At 38.8% G+C, this 22,375-nt stretch overlaps 1 protein-coding gene and 1 long non-coding RNA gene across 4 annotated transcripts in view; one reads left to right on the forward strand and one right to left on the reverse strand.

Moving 5' to 3' along the window:
• The window catches only part of SCOC (short coiled-coil protein), a 38,518-nt gene that overhangs the window by 6,600 nt on the left and 9,543 nt on the right, over positions 1–22,375 (reverse strand). The gene's annotated exons all lie outside the window — the stretch shown is intronic.
• LOC110571224 lies at positions 3,554–13,313 on the forward strand. The gene is made up of 3 exons (XR_002479775.1): positions 3,554–3,629; positions 10,649–10,689; positions 13,188–13,313. It is a non-coding gene; the product is annotated as an uncharacterized LOC110571224 (long non-coding RNA).

Below are 22,375 nucleotides of genomic sequence, written 5' to 3' on the forward strand. Positions count from 1 at the left end.
GATTAAACAGGCTAGCCTCAAAATGCTATTCTTGTATATATTCAAGGTCTTCCAGTAAATTTAGAGTAATAAGCTGATTTATTATATATAGATAAGATCAGAAGGTTCACGGAGTTGTTTTTTTTTAAAAAAATATTTTATTTATTTGACAGAGAGAGACACAGCGAGAGAGGGAACACAAGCAGGGGGAGTGGGAGAGGAAGAAGCGGGCTTCCCGCCGAGCAGGGAGTCCCATGAGAGGCTCGATCCCAGGACCCCGGGACCATGACCTGAGCCGAAGGCAGACGCTTAACGACTGAGCTACCCAGGCGCCACTAGTTTGTCAATTTCTTGAGCTCTTATTTTTCTGTACGCCCCCACCAACATGTTTCTGTAGTCACCAAGATTTTGCCACTCATCCTCTCCTTCGTTTGTTTTTTTTTTTTTTAAAGATTTTATTTATTTATTTGACAGAGAGACACAGCGAGAGAGGGAACGCAAGCAAGGGGAGTGGGAGAGGAAGAAGCAGGCTTCCCGCTGAGCAGGGAGCCCGATGCGGGGCTCGATCCCAGGACCCTGGGATCATGACCTGAGACGAAGGCAGACACTTAATGGCTGAGCCACCCAGGCGCCCCTCATTGAGCTCTTTATATCAAAGTATTTTAGCCACAGATTTTCTTTCAAAATAGGATCAATCCTCAAACCTCACAATGTCTACATTAGCACAGGTACTATGTCATAATATGCACTTAATACCAGACTGAGTTTTTCAACTATAAAACTCAGTCTTTTTCTCAGTCTATAGTTGCTATCACATCAATCCAATTTCATGTGAAATGTGCTTTTAAGAGTTCATTTTTGGGGTGCCTGGGTGGCTCAGTTGGTTAAGCATCCTACTCTTGATCTCAGGGTCCTGATTTCAAACCTCGCATTGGGCTCCACACTGGGCTCCACACTGGGCGTGGAGCCAACTTAATAAAAAATTTAAAAAAAGAAAGAAAGAAAGAAAAGAAAGAGAAAAAAGAGAGTTCATTTTCAATTCCTTCTGTTCCTGTACAAAAATGCAAAGCCGATGTGAAAAGAAAATCCAGACCAAAGTATCTCAAGCATGAGGACATTGAAAGGAGAGTGCGGTTCTAAGGCTGATCTGTTTATCCTAAAGCTGCCTTCATTCCGAAATGGATATGGTTCTCCCAGATCTGTCAACTCTGACCTAAGCCTGGGTTGAATCTGAAAAGCTTTTATCAAAAATTACAGTACGTTCTGGGCCTATTTTCATCTAGCCTTGGTCGGTAGAAGAGAATCTAGAATTATTTTGGTAATTTAAGTCCAGGAAGCAAAAAGTACGGAGGAGAACAAGAGTCAGAAAGTGTGACAATCATTAGGATGGACCCATTTTTCCATGCCCAATACCTGTGATCAAAGACTACTGTTTTACCAAAGGAGACCTCTACCTTCTCTTATAGTACCCTGAACAGTACCACTGTTAAGAAGCAGTTTAGCGCAGTGATAAAGGACATAAATTTATATTACCTGGATTTAAATCCTAGCTCTGCTACTTATAAGCTCTGGAAACTTGAGCAAGGTTAACATCTCAGCCTCAGTTTCCTCATCTGTAAAACGAGGGTAAGAGTATGTACCTCATATTTTTGTTGTAAGAATGAGTTGATATATATAACTTGCAATGGTATCTCATACATAGAAGGTATTCAATAATGTTAGCTATTATCTCCTGTACCTTTTGGCTCTAATTCAGGCCACAAAAAGAAATTTTGGTAAAATCATCTGGTCTAGCTGCCTCATTTTACAAATAAACCGAGGCCAAAGATAATAACGGCTTACCCAAAATCACTACTAGGCTAGTTTTTTCCATCACACCACCACAGGTATGCTCTGAGACCTAAGATTTTGAGACTTTTTCCTGATACCCATCCAACTTCAACCACCCAACTTCTCAGCATCTAAAACTGATTTTCATGTCATCCGCTTACTAGTGAACAAGACTACTAAAATAATGTCATTGCTCATTAATATACTAAATGCTTTACATATATTATTAGTTCATCAAATCAACAGAAAGGCATTGTGATTTATATTTGTGGGTACTATACCTCAGAAAGGCTATGTATCTGCCTTAGACTTCACAGCCAACGTTTGTACTAAGATGTTGAAAGCAGGTCTAACTATAAAGTCCCTGTTTTTTCCATTGTATAATGGAAATAAAGCCCTAATCTATATTTGCCAAATATTTTGCAATCTTTGATGTTACATTCCTTTGATATTTTACGAAGCAACTGAAGATAAATTTCATTCCATTCAAGCTGCATCAACTTTCAAAATGGTTTGTCTGTTCAAGTTTTGAATTGTTCTGGTCAGACAAATCCAGTTTCAAGATTCCACAAGATTAAGGGATTGGCCAAATGAGGATTGGAACGGAAGCTAGATCCCCAGAGAATGGCTAGCTATAGTGAATTTAATCAATGAGTACAGGCACAGAATATATAGGCATAGCTTTGGATCCTCGGGTACAGACATACAGTGCTGGGGACATAGCACAGCAGGTCCTTAACATTGCTACGTCATAGTAGTGGAATCGATATATTGTATAACAAAAGTCCTGCCTTTCGAAAGGCATCTTCTTTCTCCTTTTCGGTCCTAACTCCCCAAAACTTGCTCGGCAGGATGCTTGAGGGAAGCCCAAGTAGAAACTAACCCGGGAGCTCCTTTCGATGTCAGGAAAGCTGTCGCCAGCCCTTATTTTACCGCTCGCTCGCCACCCTCCCCGCCTTGGCGTCCTCTCCTCCCACCTCCCGGGCTCTCGGCAGAGCAACCACGGACAAGTGCAGGCGTGCCAGGTCCATCCCGCCCAAACGCCCCTCTGCAGTCCCAATTCAGGGCGGGAGGCTGGACAGCGGCCTTCGACTAAGAGGCGGGAGAAGGCGGCGGGAGGTCCGCCTCAGGGACGGGAGCAACCCCTCCCCCAAAAAACAACTGGGCCCAATAATGAGATGAGAAGGTTGCGCAGAGGTTCTTCACGGAGTCAGGCCTGAGGCGCCCACCAAATGCCCAGGCCGCTCTTCCCGGGCGCCTGATGCCCCGGGCCGCGTCCAGCCCTCCCCGCCCTCCAGTTCCTCGGCTGTACCGAGGTCGCAACTCCAGTCGCCCGGGGCCAGGCCCTCCGCTGCCCACGACTGCCCTCACCTGCCGTTGAAGGCTCTGGGAGTAGGAGGGATCGGGAAGACGCCTCAGGCCCCAACACCTGGACCAACTGGTACCGGCAGCCCCGCCCTCTGCGCCCACAGAGCGTGCGCCGTGCCGGGAGTCCCGCCCCGTCCCGCCCCCTCCCGCCCCGTCGCCCACCAATCCCCACTCAAGAAGGTACGCCTGCGCATTAGCAGTACGACGCCCCAATCGTCCTTTGTCAAAGCCCGAGGATCCACCTTTTGCCCTAACAAAAGGACGTTGGCATCCAATCAGGATTGAGGCTGTTGTGGGCGGGTCCGGTAAAAGCAACAGCCAATGACAGTACAGAAGCGAAGTTAAGCGTGAGAAAACCAGTCCAAAGAAAGCGGCTCTTCAGTCTCAGCAGGAGCCAGAAAATTGGGATCAGAAAGCCAGTATGGAAAATTTTGACAGCTGTCAGGAAGGAGGTTGGTAAAATCAAATGCTGGGGGAGAGGGAAATCATTCAAATTTAAGAAAAGGGCATTTGTGGACATAATGGATAAAGCCAGTACAATACCCGAGGTACCTCAATTCTAAAAGCAGACTTTTCCATATTTTTTAACTTCCCAAATCGGAAAGTTCGTAAGTACACCCCTAGTGGATTGTTCATCTCCACATCATTTCCAAACGATTATTACATCCATAGTGCACTTGACCATTTGAGAATATTTTAGAATTGAGAAAATACCTTAATATAGAGCTTTCGCTCACCTTACCTCATTTTGATTCTCACAGCAACCCACAGAAAAAAACTGAAGCTTAAGAATAAATGCCTTGCTCAAGGTCATACATGCAGTGTGAAATGCTGTGGCCAGGCTTTGGCATGTAATGTAATCTGGCTTGATAGCGTTTACTGATATCTAGCACTTGACACAAAGCGGCATCCTGCTTGTGATTAATATTTGTTGAGTACAAGGTAGTAATACTATATTGTTTTGGCTTCGGCACATTCTCCTGAGTTGTAGAGGTGAGCCTATATCTGTCTGTTTCTTGACTTTTCACTTCTGGTTCAGTTTGCTGACATACCGCCTTAATCTTTTTAAGGAATATATAAAAAATCTTCCATTCAGTATTTGAGAAGTATACGTTTGGCTGGACTATGATACATAATTTGAGAAAATGTACTAGAATGCAACACAGGACCTAAATAAATGGAAAATAAGAAAGAAAGGCCCAGGGTATATCCAATGGGAGTGTCAAAAAGAGAAACTAGAGAGAATGGCTGTGAGCAGTATTCAAAGAATGATAACTAAGAATTTTTCAGGATTTTGGAATATTTGAGTGCTCAGATTCAGGAAGCACTTATTCTTGAGCAGGTTTAAAACAAAGAATTCCATATGTGGATATATCCTGATGAAACTGCAGAACACCAAAGACTAAGAACTATTAAAAGCAACTTTTTTTGTTGTTAGAGCACCTTTTTTTTTTTTTAGTTTTAAGTAGAGTAAAATATACATAAAGCAAAAAATTTATCATCTTAACTATTTTAAAGTGTACAGTTCAGTAGTGTTGAGTATATTCACATTGTCATGCAGCCAATCTCCATAACACTTTTCATCTTGCAAAACTGAAAGTATACCCATTGAAAAACAACTTCCCATTTATCTCTCCCCCCAGCACCTGGCAACTGCCATTCTTTCTGTCTCTATGAATATGACGACTTTAGGTACCTCATGTATGTGGAATCTCTTACAGTATTTATCTTTTTGTGACTGACTTATTTCACTTAGCATGACATCCTGAAGGCTCATCCATATTGTAGCATGTGTCAGAATTTCCTTCCTTTTTAAGGCTGAATAACATTCCATTGTAGGTATATACCACATTTTGTTTATTCATTCATCTGCTGATGGACACTTGGGTTGCTTCCAACTTTTAGTTATTGTGAATGCTACTATGAACATGATGTGTGCAAATATCTCTTTGAGACCCTCTCGTCAATTCTTTTGGGTATATATCCAGAAGTGGAATTACTGAATTATATGGTAATTCTATTTTAAAAGCAACTTTTTAAAATGTGGTAATGACACAAGAATAGACAAAAAGAAATTAGAGTACCTGTACCTGGAAGTTGGTATACACTAAAAGTGTCTGATAAGAAATAAGTGTTGGGCAGGTTGTGGGAAAGAACTATGCATGACTCTTGAAAGTGTAAATGGTACAATAATTTTGTTGTTTCTGTGGTTGTTTTGTTTTTTGTTTTTTTGTTTTTTTTTGAGAGAAAGAGAGAGAGGAGGGGCATACAGAAAGTAAGAGAGAGAATCCCAAGCAGGCTCCACACCCAGTGCCAAGCCCTATGTGGGAACGCTTGATCCCATGACCCGGAGATCATGACCTGAGTTGAAATCAAGAGTCAGACACTTAGCCAACTGAGCCACCCAGGCGCCCCGGTATAATAACTATGTTAATTGGCTATAGAAAAGACAAATGATGGTGGTTCTAGTTAGATTGGCTATTCATATAAAAAATGAAATTAGATTCTGACCTCCACCACAAATAAAACTCAATTCCAAATGAAGTAAATGTGAAAAAAACTCTCTAAACTTTTAGAAAACGGATGTCTTTATGACATCACCTTAAGGAAGAAGTTGTTAAACCAGACAAAACAGTACCATTCATTAATCAAAAAGATTAAATTTTGATTGTTTTATAAACAGAAGAGATAAAAGTTTTCAAAACAGAAGAGAAGATAATTTTAATCAAGTGAAAAACAAACCACAGACTGGGAGAATATAGTTAAGCTCTGAAAATATAAAGAATTCTAACAATTTAATATAAAAACTTATTCATATAACCCAAATAAGCAACTCACAGAAGAGGAAAACTGAATAACCAGAAAGATCTTTTTTTAAATGTTCACCTTCACTAGTAATCAAGGGAATTCATATTAAAACAAGATAACGGGGTCAGTTCCTTTAAGAAGATGCAAAATCCTAATAGTGCTATAAAATAGCACTGAAGCAAAAACTGATAGAACTGAAATAAGAAACTAACCCACAATGCATTTGGAGAGTTCATCTCTCCCCTCTCTGTAATTTGTAAAGCAATATACAGAAAATTAGTAAGGATACAGAACTCAGGTTCCAAGCTTGGCTTACACATTAGCATCACCTGGGAATCTCTTAAGAATTCTAAAGAACAGGCTACACCCCATACTTATTAAATCACAATCTCTAGGGTTGGGATATAGGCATTAAGGAGATTCAAAGGTGATTTCAACAGAGTGCAGGCAAATTTGGGAACTATTGATATAGAAAACCTTAACAGTCCTATCAACCAATATGACCTAATTGATACAGAAAATTCCACTCAATAACTAGAACATACCTTCTTTTCAAATGTACATGGAATATTCAAGAAAATGGAACATATTCACTATCATGAAACAAACCTCAACAAATTTAAAATAGTTGAAATCATATAAAATATTTTCTCTGCGCACAGGGGAATTAAACTAGAAATTAATAACAAAGATATTTGTAAAAAATTTGGAAATTAAGTAATTATATAAATTCTACACAAACTCTTTGAGAAAATAAAATAGGAAAGAATACTTTTCAACCTTTTTTATAAGAACAATGTTACCTTGATTCCAAAACCAGACAAAGACATTAAAAGACATAAAACTGAACATACACACGAAAGTCCTTAACATGTTTTTAGGAAATCAAATCCAACAATTGCCCCTAGACTGAGAGCCTAGAAAGTTGTGATTCTGGCCCCATGAATTTCACTTCTCTCATAGATTATGGCCTAAAGCTAATTCTAAAATTCATATGGAGGGCGCCTGGGTGGCTCAGTTGGTTAAGCGACTGCCTTCGGCTCAGGTCATGATCCTGGAGTCCCTGGATCGCGTCCTGCATCGGGCTCCCTGCTCAGCTAGGAGCCTGCTTTTTCCTCTAACCCTCCCCCTTCTCATGTACTCGCTCTCTCTCATTCTCTCTCTCTCAAATAAATAAAATCTTTTAAAAAATAAAAAATAAAAAAAATAAAATAAAATTCATATGGAAAAACAAAAGATCCAGAATAACAATTCTGTAACAGAACCACAAAGTTAGAGGACTTATACTACCTTACTTCAAGTCTTATTATAAAGCTAAAGCAATGAAATAAATGGAGTATTGTTACAGACACATAGATAAATGAAACAATAGAATTTAGGAATAAACCCACACATAATATGGTCAATTGATTTTCACAATGGTACCAAGGTATTTCCATGAGAAAGGATAGGCTTTTTTTCCCCAATAAGCTGGAACAACTGGATATCAGTATGGAGAAAAGAAACTGAACCTCAACTCCTTCGTTATTAGCATACACAAAAAATGTTAATTCAGAATGGATCATAAACTGAAACATAAAAGCTAGAATTATAATCTTCTAGAAGAAGCCAAAGAAAAAAAAATATTTTTTTGAGAACAGTTACAAAACAAAACAAAACAAAACACCCAATCAAACAAACCTTTAAAAGAAAAAGAATGATTCATTGAACTTTGTAAAAATTAAAAATTTCTGCTCTTTGAAAGACGCCATTGAGAAAATAAAAGACAATTTATAGACTGGGGAAAATAGCCATAATACATGATCTTAAAAAGGACTTGAATTCAGAATATCTAAGAACTTTTTCAATCAATAGTAAAAAATATCCCTGTAAAATAATGGAATATTAACAATAAAAAGTAACAAACCAATATGGATGAATCTGAAGTATATTATGCTAAGTGAAAACAGCCAGACAGAAAATGTGCAGACTGTCTGATTTTATTAATATAAAACCCTAGAGCAGACAAAACTTATCTATTGTGATAGTTGAATCAGTGGTTGCTTGGGGTTGAGGACAGATAGAGAATTGACTACAGAGGGGCATGAGGGCACTTTCCGTTAGAGTGGAAATGTTCTATAATATTTTTATTGGTGGTTATACAGTATATACAACTGTCAAAAGTAATCTTCTGTAACTTAAATTGTTTGTATTTGATTATGTATTATTTTTCCTCAGTGAAACTGATTTTTTTTTTTAAATGAGAAGACTAGCCATGATTTCTTTAGGGTTTGAAGTATGCTAAATATGCTACATGTATTATTTTACTCAGTCCTCAAACAATCCAATGATGTAGGTATTATCAAACTCATTTTGCAGATGAGGAAATTAAGGCTCAAAGAGTGTCTTGTCCAATATCGTATAGCTTGTGTTAGGCTGAATTCAAACCTATCTTTTTTATCTGTAAAGTTAAGTATCATAAAACCTACTTTATTGAGTTGTTACTAGGATCATTAGAATTAAGTAAAAATAAGGCACTGCAAAGACTTTCCAAATTGAAATGACTTTGAAACCATGGCCCAAAGAAAGTGTGGGTTGGAACTTGCAGCCTCAACCTAACCAATTCAAATTCCTACTAAAACAAAAATATTAACATTCTCCATAGGACTTAAACCAGGCCCATGGTATCATAATGTAATAATTATGACTGGATCCACAATTATTCAGCTTATAAAGAACCATGAAAATCTCAATTCACATGAGTATAAAAAATTAACAGATACCAACACTAAGATGGCACAAATGTTGAAATTATCTGGACAAGATTTTAAGCAACTATTAAAAACTACTTGAATAAGCAATCATTAAAAATCCTGAAACCGAAGTTATGACTGAGAGTATAAGCAACCCTATAGAAGCTATAAATAAGAACCAAAAGGAAACCTTAGAACTGAAAAATAAAATAACTGAAATATAAAACTGCAAAGAATCAGTGGTAGGATGAAGATGAAAGAGGGAAGAGTTGGTGAACTTGAGGAAATCTCAGTAGAAATTATTCAGTCTAAACTACAGGGAGAAAAATGTTGGGAAAAACAAACCAACCAACCTCAGGAATGAAAGACAATAAAAGAGATACCATTTTGTGTCATCAGAGTCCCAGAAGGAAAGGAAAGAGTATGGTTCTGAAAAATACTTGAAGAAATAATGGTTTTCCAAGCTTCACAAAAGACAATTTCATAAGAGATGGGTGTGATGAGGAAAAAAATGTCTCAAAGGCTCTGGGGATGGGGTATAATGAAAAAGACTGTTGAGAAACACTAATCTAGAGCACAAACATCACTAACATCACAAAGAGAACCCATTAGACAGCATTTATTTCCAGATGGAAGAAGAATGTACCACCACCTATGAAAGAGTCTTGCAAAAAAAAAAAAAGGAAAAGAAATTTCAACCTGACCTGATCAAGCCCATAAATATGTAGCAAGTTAACAGGAAATACAGAAGGCAGAGAGAAATATATTAAATCTACCACGTGGACAGAATTAGCAAAATCTGGCTATGGAAAAATAAACAAGACAAAAACAAAAACAAGAAGCCCTTTTCTTCAACAAAAAGAAAATAAATTGCACTGCTGGGAGAAAGAATGGAAAGAAACCTATAGATAAAAGGACACTTAAAATACCTCTTTTTAAAAACAGACCAAAAAATCTAGGTTTATTTTGGATGCTAAAGCCATTTAAAAGATGCATGAAAATGATTGCCATCAAGTAGAATATGATTAGAGTATTCACCTTTTTAAAAATTCTGGGACGAAGCATGTATCTTGTAAGATAATTTAGACTTGAAAGGAAGTTTTTAGATGAACTATCTCAAAAAATGTAACATACCAAAGATAACCATAAAGTGAGAGAGCAATGTATCAATCACAGAATGTTGCAAATTTGATAAAACAGTGTTGCTAATAATTAAGATCTGCCCTTGAATATAGAAAAATCCTTGAAATAACAAAAATGTGACAAAAAAGAACAGTACACCCAGGTGGATATAAAAAGGGAGTTGAAATTTTAGCAAACTAGTCATGAAGTGAACATTCATTAAGCTATACATTTATTTTTATACAGTATTCCATATTTGCATTATATTTTTCAATTAAAAATGGTTTTAAAATAACCATAAAACTTCCCTTCTTCTGAGCAAGGCAAACACACATACAAAAAGAAACCACTGAAATTACACAGAAATATTTAATCATAAGAAGAACACTTGTTATCTGGGATATGCATATGTTAATATTATAAAACATCTAAGTAAAAGCATAAAATTAAAATTCTCTTCATAGAGAATGGAGAACTCCAAATTGAAAACTGTTGTTACAAAGCAATGTATCATGTGAGGAAGAAATGATAAATAGTAGAGAACTTCCAAGATCATTTTGATGTTCCAAACTGACATAGTCTCATCATGAACATGAAACTTCTAACTTGTCTTAAGTAATTAGAGAGTTCTAAACATACTGTGGATATTTTAAAGTGAGATATGCTAAACGGAGGCATTTTGATAACTTTCAAGTGTAACCAGGTGTGTTCCCTGATACTTTAAGCTCATTAATTTGCAAAATATGTTTCATCTCATTCCTAAATAAGAACTCACATTTTCCTTTTTACTTATTTTTTTCCCTTGAAAGGTTATTGAATTCATTGGAGAATGAGTGCTGTCCTAAATTTGGTGAGTAAAGAATATACTGTACCTGTTGAAAATTGATTTCAAAACTTAATAGGATACCATACTGGGGTTCCTGGGTGGCTCAGTCGGTTAATCGTCCGACTCTTGATTTTGGCTCAGGTCATGATCTCATGATTGTGGGATCGAGCCCCTATTTGGGCTCTGTGTTCAGCACGGAATCTGCTTGTCTCTTTCTCTCTCTCTCTTTCTCAAATTGGTAAATAAAATCTTAAAAAAAATAGTATACCATACTGCTATTTGGTAAATTAAGCTGTTCATGTATACTTTTCTCAAGATTATAATTTCTTAATGATAACCAGTAGTTGGCTAATTTGATGAGAGTTATTTTCATTCATTGGTTTAATAGAGAAAAAGTAAGAAATTACCAGTGTATTTTTAGAGTTTCTCAAATGAGAATTCAGAAGGACTTCAGGGTCTTCATGGAATCAAGCTTTGAACTTTATGGCAAAAATGAAAGTAATTGGGAATGATTATACAATCTTGATGCTTATTTTTCTCTACACAAAGTAATGTTTAATCAGTTTCTCAAAGATTGGTGCTCATATCTCTGGCTGTACAAGATTAGCTTTTAAAAATCATTGCATATTTTATTGTAATCAAAAAATACGAATAATACAACCAACCCTCAACTTGCTGATGTCATTGCCTAGAACAAAGCCAAGTTAAAAAATAGTGTTATTTATGGGGCAACTGGGTGGCTCAGTCTTTAAGCATCTGACTCTTGATCTCAGCTCAGGCCTTGATCTCAGGGTTGTGAGTTCGAGCCCCATATTGGGCTCCATGCTGGGTGTGGACCCTACTTAAAAATAATTTTAAAAAAATATATTAATTAAATGGTTAATTTAATGTGGCAAAAAGTGTGATGTTGGTGTGCAAATGACTGGCTTAGAAAGCCTGATCTATCAGCCTTGCAACAAGCATTGGTTTGAAGAAGAGGAAACCTATGTTCCAGTTCTGGCTCAACCTATATTCATCCATTCAGTTCTTCATATATTTACCATTGAAAAATTTATTTCAATGTTCATTATGAGCTAGATACTGTAGAACATCCAAATTTGAAATTGACTGTAAGTCTGTGGGGGATGAGTCACTTTACCATAGACTCCTGTTTCCTCAAATGAGGGATTGTAATAAAGTTCATTCTGCTTCTCTAATATTACATAAAATACCACTGAATTTATCAAATAACACTACCAGTGAGTGATAACGGATGGTTCCCATATTTAAGAGTCAACCTGTGATGGTTTGGTTGTGTCTGGCCATCGAGCCCTTGGTAACATGCCTGCCATGTTCTGAAAGCTTTCTTGAGTGATTTATTTTGGGGCCACTCCATTCCAGTTTTTATTATTTTGGGTTTCTATGATTCTCTATACAGAAATCTACCATTATCAATCATTTGGGCTGGGTGCCTGTTCCACGAAATCTTTATAAAACAATCCGCTTTAAAATCAACACTAATCATTGGGCTCTGGGAGCATAAAGGGGATTCTGTTTTAATATGACAAAGTGATTCTTTGAAGGGCATAGGAGTCAGGGTAATAGTGAAACTAATGTTTTGTATGAGAATGCACATGCGTCGCTAGCAATTCCCTAAAATGCAAGTGCTAGTGGATTTTCTTACTTCCAGTATGCAGGCATAGTTCTCGTAGTCTTCTGTTCCTCTAGTAACTGTTTCACTAAAAATAACCAACTTGGGAGAGCTCCTCTCTCAGACTCTGGGACTCTACATTACCTTTTTTTGTTTTTGTTTTTTTTACGATTTTATTTATTTATTTATTTGACAGAGAGAGAGAGAGAGAGAGAGAGAGAGCGCACAAGCAGGGGGAGCGGCAGGCAGAGGGAAAGGGAGAAGTAGGCTCCGCACTGACAAGGGAGCCAAATGCGGGGCTCAGTTCCAGGACCCTGGGATCATGACCTGAGCCGAAGGCAGATGCTTAGCCAACTGAGCCACTCAGGCGCCCCTGAGATTTTGCATTACTTATAAGCTAACAAGTTAGCCTGTTACGTACTCATGAATGCTGGAAGGAGACATGAGGTGCCTGGTCCGAGTCCAAGGACTTTATTACGCAGAGCTCGCCAGCAGCATGAGCTTCATGCTGGTTTGCTTCTGTTCTCCATGTCTCCCAAGTCCCACAGTAGAGAGGCCAGGGGCCCAGATGGGTGCCTGCATACACAGTGGGTTACGGTACAGGGAGGAACATTGAGCTCAGGGAATCTATTGCTTTTACAGTTAGTGGACGCAAGCTTGCTCTTTGACCAGGGAGAGGCATTACCTCAACCCTTAAAGTAGCTCTCTGCAGACACACCCCGAGAACTGGTCTGGGTAAAGACCTTGTGCTCTTGGCCTACCAGCAAGAACATGTCCTGACGCTCAGGGCTCAATTCGGACTGCCTCTCCCCGCACGCCTCTAACTTGAATAATCTTTAGTTCTATGACAAATTCCCATCTTCCTTCCTCCTTCGTCACACAATTATTTTAGGGAAATGCTACAAGATGTCTGTCTCGTAAAGTGATGGTGCGAGGCCTCGAAGTCGAAGTGGAAGAGAAGCACGCTAGCCAGCACGGAAGAAGCATCAGTGGGAAAGTCAATGGCACAGTGACAAGCATGTTTTTAAAATAGATCAAGTCATATTTTGTAGCTAATTTGGAGTCCTACCCTTTCTTTTTCACTGTTTCACCACACTTTGCAACAATCAGAAGGAAGGACAAACCTGTTGGTAGTTTGTTTTAAGATAATGGTTAAAATGAATAATTTTCAGGATAGTGATACTCATCACAGCAAAAGCAGATCAAAGCATCCTCAGTTTGAAGCAGAGATTTGTCCAGGCTCCCTTTCTTCTTTTCTAGTGAAGGCAGAAAACAAGAGAAAGCCTTGCTACTCAGGGATGATGGTTTTGCTTGTGTCCCTGCTCAGAAACATCCTCTGTGTCTGGTCTACAGTCTGATGACAACTAATTTAAATCAGTTCAAGTCCTCTTAAAACTGTAGAAGAAATAGGTCTTCAAGTTATGGAAAGAGCCCAGAATGCCTTGTTACTCATCCTTAATGAGAGAATTGTGGGTTTTTGAGTTTCTTTATGTACGACAGGAAGCAAATTGTAAGAAAATACAATGTAGGTTTCATTTTGGGAGAAAATTGATATGGCCATCAGATGTCCTCTAGAGTCCATCCTTCTTACAGAAGTTTCTTCAGAGGTGATCTCTCTGGATCTTTATGTGTCAGGGCATTAATTTCACTTAGAGCATTGTTCCTCCCTTCCAAAGGCTTTTCTGTTGAAATAGATTTTAATATTTTTGTCTAACAAGCATCACTGGCCACAGCCCAACTCAGAATTTTAACATTTCTTGCAAGTATCTCTGTCGTTCAGTTTTGGATTTGATGTAAAAGTGTATCGTCTGCTCTTAACATCACCTCATAAAAGCCACTGGCTCTTGTGCTGCGAGGGGCCATCTATAGGGATGGGAATTATAGGGCTTATGCTAAAGGTCTCTTGGGAAGACAAAATAAAAATAGCTGAGGGAAATTTACCTGGCATGGTGGTCTGTAAGAACTAACTGTATCTAAAACCTCCTATACCTGATTCCTTAAATTCCTTGAGGGCACCAGTTGATCCTCTTCATTAATGTAGCCCCATTGCCAATCCTGGTGCCTACATGTGTGTCCATAAATACAGGTTGAATGAATGAATGAATAAATGTTCTACCACTTTTTCTGTCTTATAAAAAGCAGACGTGGGGCGCCTGGGTGGCTCAGTCGTTAAGCGTCTGCCTTCGGCTCAGGTCATGATCCCAGGGTCCTGGGATCGAGCCCCGCATCGGGCTTCCTGCTCTGAGGGAAGTCTGCTTCTCCCTCTCCCACTCCCCCTACTTGTGCTCCTGCTCTTGCTATTTCTCTCTCTCTGTCAAATATATAAATAAAATCTTTTAAAAATAAATAAATAAAAATAAAAAATAAAAAGCAGACATGTCTGTGCTGCATTAGAGGATGATACTGTATTTCCACAATGTCTTTCCACCTCAGAGCTCATTTGACTTTCTGTCAAAGCACCTCACTGCTCATTATCATATCCCAGTGAGAGGCCAGAATAGCCAAAGAAGTAATTTTCCTTGTGGTTCTAGTCAGGGCTCTTCACACTTTCAGAACATTAGGGCACACATGAAACATCACCTATAGTGACAACCAATGTGACCTCATCCCAACATATGCCTCTGACAACTGTCAGCAGATATTCAGAATAAACCTAAAGACACCACGAATGCCATTTTGGGGCCAAGTAGCTAGGGACTGCGGGTGACTTGATTGCATGTATTCGCTTTGAGATGATACACTAGTGACCTCTAGTGGCAAAATTGATTCAAGATGTTTCTATTTTCACAACAAAAAATTTTACTTCATTACCTCAATCCTATGTTTTCCCTTCATTTAGTAACGTTTTCTGTTTGTAGAATAACCTGAATTATGCACAGTGACTTGTATCTGTTAATATCCAAATATTATTTTTGCATTTCATAGAATCACAGAACTTTTGAGCTGAAAGAATGCTCAAAAGGATTTATTGGTTTTATTTCATCATGTGCCGAAAATGAGCCCCAGAGAAATAAAGTGACTTGCCTGAAGTCTTACCTCAGGGGTGGGACTAAAAGTCTAATGAGTCTAAGGATCTTTCCAAACTTCAGAAAACTGCACCCCCAGCTGACATCTGACCTCGTCAGCACGAGACACTCCCCAAGGGAGAACTACCCAGCTAAGCCCTTCCTGAATCTCTATGCCACAAAAATAGTGAGCAAAATAAAGTGAATGTGGCTTTACAACACTAGGTTTTGGAGTATATTACACAGCAATAATTATCAGAACAAAGAATTTATTTAGGAATTTTTTTGGATTCTACAAAAAATACCTGTTGAAAAAGACAAAGTGATGTATGCTTCTCAAATATTCATAGAATCTCAGTTGATCTATTAACAGGCAATAATAACAGCTCTAATAAATCAAAGAGCTCTTGGTCAAAATGAGCACATATTCTAATTGATAGAAATACAAATTCTCCTCCCTTCCTTAGACTTCAGATTTTAAATATGTAAATTTTAAATATTTGGATCAAAATGAGGACGTTTCTATCAATTAGAAATTTTACAGAAATTAAAAGCCGGATGTGTTGACAGATTAAATCAACTGTGGCAGATAAAGGTGAGGGAAGGGCCAAAGATGACTGTGGTTTTTAGCCTCAGGTTCTAGAAAAATGAGAGTATCTCATTGCAACTCTACCCTGTGGATTGGTTAGCTTGTAGTGCCTCCAGCCCTTTTTAGCCCAAGATTCTGAGGGAGAACTAAGCCCTCTAAGGTACCCATTGTATGAAATAGTCTCCTTGCATCCGGAAAGGTACTAGTTATATGCGATCCCTGGGAGTGTTGAGAAAGTAGTCACAAATCCTTTTCTGTGTTCCATGGTTCGTTTCCTGGTTGAAAAAGGCTAAAATTATTTAGCAGAAGATTTCCTTTGGAGAATTGTGAAACAGTTACTTAGTCTACTCACCCTTGTCCTTCGCTGGTCTAGTAAATCACCTCAAAAAAACTGTTTAACTGTGACCACGAAAGTACTGGTTCAAAGTTCTAACTTTGCTAAGTAATTTCCTAGCTCTGAGCTCCCAGACCATTTGATGGCCAAGTTGATTGAATTTAATTGTTTTGCTTTTCTGTTTGTTTTCTCTATAAAGAATTTTCTTGGAGAGATTTTTCTCTTCCATCAGTAACTTTGCCTTCATATAATGATGACTCCAGAATCTAGACCTGGCCGGTTGGTCACACTGTACCACTATGTAGACAATCCAGAATTTCCAAGGCTCTACAGGTCTTGCCTGAAGCGCTGAGTACTTCCCCTTTCCCCCCATTGGGGTTGATGCCCTTTCCCTGCTTTGTAATCCGTGGAGGTTGGGAGGGGCTTACCTCGTGGTGACATTTCAGTGGGGAGCTCTGGGCATTGAGCAGAACATCTGCAGACTCCTTTAGGTCATTCACCAAGCTGATGAAATTAAAGTTTCTACAGCCTCCCAACCATGTCATTCACCTTTTATATTTTTATTTTTTTTAAGATTTTATTTTTAAGTCATCTCTATACCCAGTGTGGGGCTCGAACCCCAACCCTAAGGTCAAGAGTTGCATGCTCTACCAACTGAGCCAGGTGTCCCTATATCTTTATATATTTAAAACTTAATGGAATTTACTGAGGGGGATTATTAGAACTGAGGTGACAGAAAAATAACTGCTCTTTCAGGTAGAACTACAAAGAATTGTGGGTGGATTTTAGCTAACTACAATATAAAGTTCATATTTTGAGCTTATTTTTTGCATATTAGCAATGAGAATTCTAAAAACTTCAAAAATAATTTGCTTAGTCAGGAATATTAATTATGGAGAACTTTCCATTATATAGCACAAATATTTTTACTATATTTATAAATAGATTTTTTGTGTGTGTACAAAAACCATGTAAGAAAATTGTACCATCTAGTGTCATCTATAATAACAGATCACATTCATTCAGCTTTCACTAGGTGCCACACGCTTTCACAAGAACTATCTTACTTAGTTCTTACAACACTTTTATGAGGTAGGCGCTTGCTGTCCCCATACTCTGGATGAAGAAGCCAAAGTTAGAGAGCTTAAATAACTTGCCCCGTGTTACCACTGCCACCTGAGCCAGGGTTTGATTACAGAGACTTCAACTGCAGAGCTTGGGGACTAATCATTACTCAGTGCCGCCTAAAGAAAAGGCATCCTCCATACATGAAAAACAAGAGAAAACAAACAACCCTTAGCAGCAGCGTTTGTATGTGAGCAGTTAAAAACTTAGCAGCAATGATTGCAACTATTGCAAATTATAAGTGCTTAAACCTAAATTTACCTGAGCCACAGACTTCCTTTCCATGTACTTAAAATAATAAAACTGAAACTTTTCAAAAATAATTATTCAACTCAGATTAGTGAGGTATTCCTTTATCTCCAAACATAGGGAGTGTGGTCAGTGTTGGAATTGAGAGGAACAAAAAGTGCAAAGGTCAGGCCATGAGATCAAGATGGAGAATAAAAGGAGGACCTAGAATCTCCTCGTAGATGTGTGAGAGAGAAGATGGGACAGAGGATAGAACAAGGCGTGGAAGGGAAAAACAAGGCCCCAGAGGGCAATCAAGAGAGGATAAAAGGCAAGGTAAAGATAAAGAACAGAGTGGATTAAAAAAATTATGGAAGGGGGCGCCTGTGTGGCTCAGTTGTTAAGTGTCTGCCTTTGGCTCAGGTCATGGTCCCAGGGTCCTGGGATCGAGCCCCGCATCGGGCTCTTTGCTCAGCCGAAAGCCTGCTTCTCCCTCTCCCACTCCCCCTGCCTGTGTTCCCTCTCTCGCTGTGTCTCTCTCAAATGAATAAATAAAATCTTAAAAAAAAAAATTGTGGAGGGAATGAGGAAAAAGGGAGAAAAAGAGAAGGCATGAGGTACAATGAATTAAAGATGCTACTATGGGGGCACCTGGGTGGCTCAGTTGGTTAGGCGTCTGCCTAAAGCAAGATATAACTGTGCTGAAGGGTGGCACTTATAATTTCTGTCTCATCTTCCCTGCTCTTCTGTGCCCGTGTGTGTCCTTTGCCCTGTGTGTCCTATACTTAAGTTTGCCACTTTCTTTTTTTTTTTTTTTTTAAGATTTTATTCATTTATTCGACAGAGAGAGACACAGCGAGAGAGGGGACACAAGCAGGGGGAGTGGGAGAGGGAGAAGCAGGCTTCCCGCTGAGCAAGGAGCCCGATGTGGGACTCGATCCCAGGACCCCAGGACCATGACCTGAGCTGAAGGCAGACGCTTAACAACTGAGCCAGCCAGGCGCCCAAGTTTGCCACTTTCTACATGTTATTTTTCTAAGACAACTTTTTGCGCACATCACTAAAAATGCAAAAGGCAGTTAGTGATGTTTTGATGGATGTCTCTAATCTAGCATTGGTAATTTCACATGCCTTTCAAGATCAGCACTCATGTTAGGATTAATATCTTACTTCTGCATAGTAGGAAAACTCTTCATATTAATCTTATTTTTAAAGAAGAAATTATTGCATAAATATAACGTGGAAATGTAATAACCTACAATCCCTTCACGCTAATAAATACATTTTTCCGAGTTCTCTTCCCATCCTAGTCCATATATATAAATTATCTTCACCTGGCTATAATCACAACATAGATACAATTTTATATTCTACCTTTCTTGTCTAAACATATTCCAATATTGTCAGAGAGCCTCTGGGGCTCCTCTTGCCCTCTGATTCTATGATTACATTTTTGAAACACTGACCTCGTAATATAACTAGGGGACCACATTTCATTTTTTCAGTAGCTGCAGCATGGGCACCTTATTGCTTCTACCTAGTCAGTATAATGTGGTTATGCTTTCTATCTAGTAACTTCTATCCAGATGCATTGTCATTTGACAAAGGCTTTGAAGTCCCTGAGACCTGGGCTGGAATCCCAGCTCTGCTTTGTATAAGTTACTAACCCTTTCTGAGCCCCACTTTTCAATTTGAAAAATAGGGATTATATTGATCACAGGGTATTTTTGAGGGTTAAATGAGATAATGAATGTGGAGTTCTTGGCATAGTTCCTGGTATGGATTCAGTTCTCAGTAAATGTTTGTTATCATTATTCATCTAGGAGATACACGACTAGTTAGTAAAATATGGGCTTATTCCAAGTACTTAATTTCATGACTCTCTTGGTTATGAGGAATGGTGGGTTATTTTTTAGATGGTATCACGCATCCAAAGAGTTAACTAGGATTTCTAAAGAAAAAGCATCACCGGAATTGAGAACCTGTAGGAAAACTAGAGTGACAGCTGATGAATCCTCTTTCTCAAACACCTGCTTTGGTTTTACTGCCTCCCCCACCAAAAAAAGAAAAAGAAGAAGTAGTTAAAAAACAAAACAAAACTCTTAAAAGATGTAATCGTTGGAACATGACAGAAATATTACACATATAGTTTGCTTTTAAAAAGTGATCAGTTAGCTATGAATTTGCCTAATTCCTTCACAGTCAGATGACTACATACTATGGAAAAAGGATAATGTCCCAACTTACAAAATGAGCCAATAAAGGAGCTACTGTTTGTGTTAATAAACATTCTGCAAAAAACTATTCTTTGAGAAATTCCTTGAAATACAGGCTCTCCCTGGGCAATTGTGTGTTTGGGGATCACACTATGTAACAGAGAGAACTTGGCTGAGAAATTTGGTGTTTAGGGGCGAACAGTCACTGCTAACTGTGACTGAGTCTCTCAAATTATATATCAATTATACTTTATTTACAGAAATTCTGGTTTTTTACACCATTTTAAAGCAGAAGCGACAGGATTCCACTGTGTAAGTTGAGCACTATAATAGCACAAAGCTCAAGCTGTTTAAAATTCTAGAATAAAAAAGGATAAGAAACACTGTTGAAAAAGCATCTAAATATTTTTATAAGTGAAGCTTTCTGAAGAGTTATCATGACCTTAGAAAAACCCACTAACCTTGCCATTAAGAAGGAAAATGAAAGCAAAATTTCACATGGACGAACAAATCATAGTAGTCTTTTGTCCCCTGGGGAAAGGTAGTAAGGATTCTCAGGAGGGATAAAAAAGGAAGAATGTGTTTTAAAATGCAAGCTTTTTCAAACAGCTTTTACTAACATCTACCAGACATGAGAGTACTACGCATGTGCAGAGCCAAGTACTCTGAGCCAAAGTCATTAAGCTGACAATGAATTGTGTGTGTGGAGAAACAAGGGAACAATGATTAAATGGGGAAGAAAGCCAGTGAGGGCTGAAAAGAAGTGGCTGTTGGCCGCGTGCAACCCGGGAAGGCTGGTGGAGGGAAGACCCAGGTCACTGGAACAGAAAGAAAGCAAGGGAGACTCACTGTTCTCCCGAACCATTCATGTGGGCTGCCATGGAGTCCCTTCCGTTTCCAATGTCAAGGATTGAAAATGAATGCTAATGTCTATCTGTGCAAGCAAAACATGTCTTTCTGGAACAGTTTTCACAGTAAGTCTGGTTCTGTGATTGATGTACATATTATTTCCAGTAGGGTCACTTATAGCTTTTGGGTCATTGAAAATTTTTATTCCTAGGGTGGAGGAGTTCAATGGAAGCTGGTTCATCCAGTTTGTCCTATTCTGTTAGAGTTATCCTCCCTCTCTATACACTTCAGATTCTCTTTGAAGGCCCAAAGAGAACCTTCAAAGTGTTGCTTGAGGGAACTCCAAGGGTCTTTAAGGAAACCAGGCTCTGACCCTCAAATTCTGAACAAGTCAGGCAGGCAGGAGACCTGTGAGAAGAAGTGTGTCCAAAGCTGATCCAACCCTACTGGAGACTTGGTGAGAGGGAGGTTCCGATGTTGGAAAACAGCTACCTCACCCCCTTCTCCACAAGAAAAGGACCAGGGAAAAGTCAGCATCTCACTGGGTCATGAGCTCAGGTCAATAAAATTCACTCCTGATTTTTTTTGAGATCGCCTGTGGATTTGTCTTTAGAAAAAAATTAGCACAATTATGAAGGATTTTGGTATAAACTTAACATGAAAGATTCTTGCTCCCGTTTTTGTTATTAATCTAATGAAGAATAAAAAAACACATTGCTGATACAAGGCAACTGATGGATGGTTTTGTCTTTTAAAGGAAGAGTCAAAATATTAATACTTCTCCTTTGATGAGAAAATGAGAGAACACTCTAGATTCCTGAAAACACTTAGATACTGTCCTAACACTCTATTTCTTAAGCTTGTTTATTAAAACTAGTTTTTGCATTATGCTAGAGAATTTATTTCAGTTAAGTGGATTTCCTCTGATTGAAGATTTTTTACAGATGGAGCACTTAAAATTTCTAGCAATACATTAGTGACGCCAGAGCCGTGCCACTCTCAGAAGCTACTGAGAAGCAGAGTTAATCTCCTTTTTCTCATTGAATCTCTTATGCTGTCTCTAAGGCATTTTGCTGGGCCAGGGGACATATTCCTAATGCCACTGTCCATATTATCTTCAGCTTACAGGAACAGATATCCCACTCAACCAAGGCCGTTATCTCTACTTAAATGGATCCCACATGCCAATTAAGATTTGCTGAAACTTTCTGCCATTGCCGGTGCAATGAATACACTTGTTCAATTCTCTTACAAAACCATTTCTACCATGCTAGAGATGATCTTTCTTCGACATCCCTAAGGGTGCCTGAATCATCTTTTGATTTAATATTCATGGCCAAACTTATTGGAGAGGGTACACAGAGATGACGTAGGGAGAGCTTCACGCTTCCTGACGAGCGCACGTGCAGACACTTGTCTCATCCTCGTGTACTTATGTGATGATTTCTCCCCTCCTGGACTCTGACCCCCATGCTCTCCTCCCAGGAGGTCCAGTGTAACTAGCAGAGCCGTTACCAGAGGTGCAGCCGACACTCAGGAGCGCCGTGCTGGCTCCATTCACCATCACTCCCTTTTCAGGGACAGAACTCTTGCTATGGCTCAGTGTGTCTCCCAGCTGGAGAGCCACGAGTCTGTTTCCTTCTTTTGCTGTATTATAATGGAGGCTGAGATGAAAAGGAATACAGGCCCTTGATACCTTTTACTTGGAGTGCTAACTAATGCGGGGCCTCGTGT

Source organism: Neomonachus schauinslandi, chromosome 2 (assembly GCF_002201575.2).
Source record: "Neomonachus schauinslandi chromosome 2, ASM220157v2, whole genome shotgun sequence".
In the NCBI taxonomy this organism is placed as follows: Eukaryota; Metazoa; Chordata; class Mammalia; order Carnivora; family Phocidae; genus Neomonachus; species Neomonachus schauinslandi.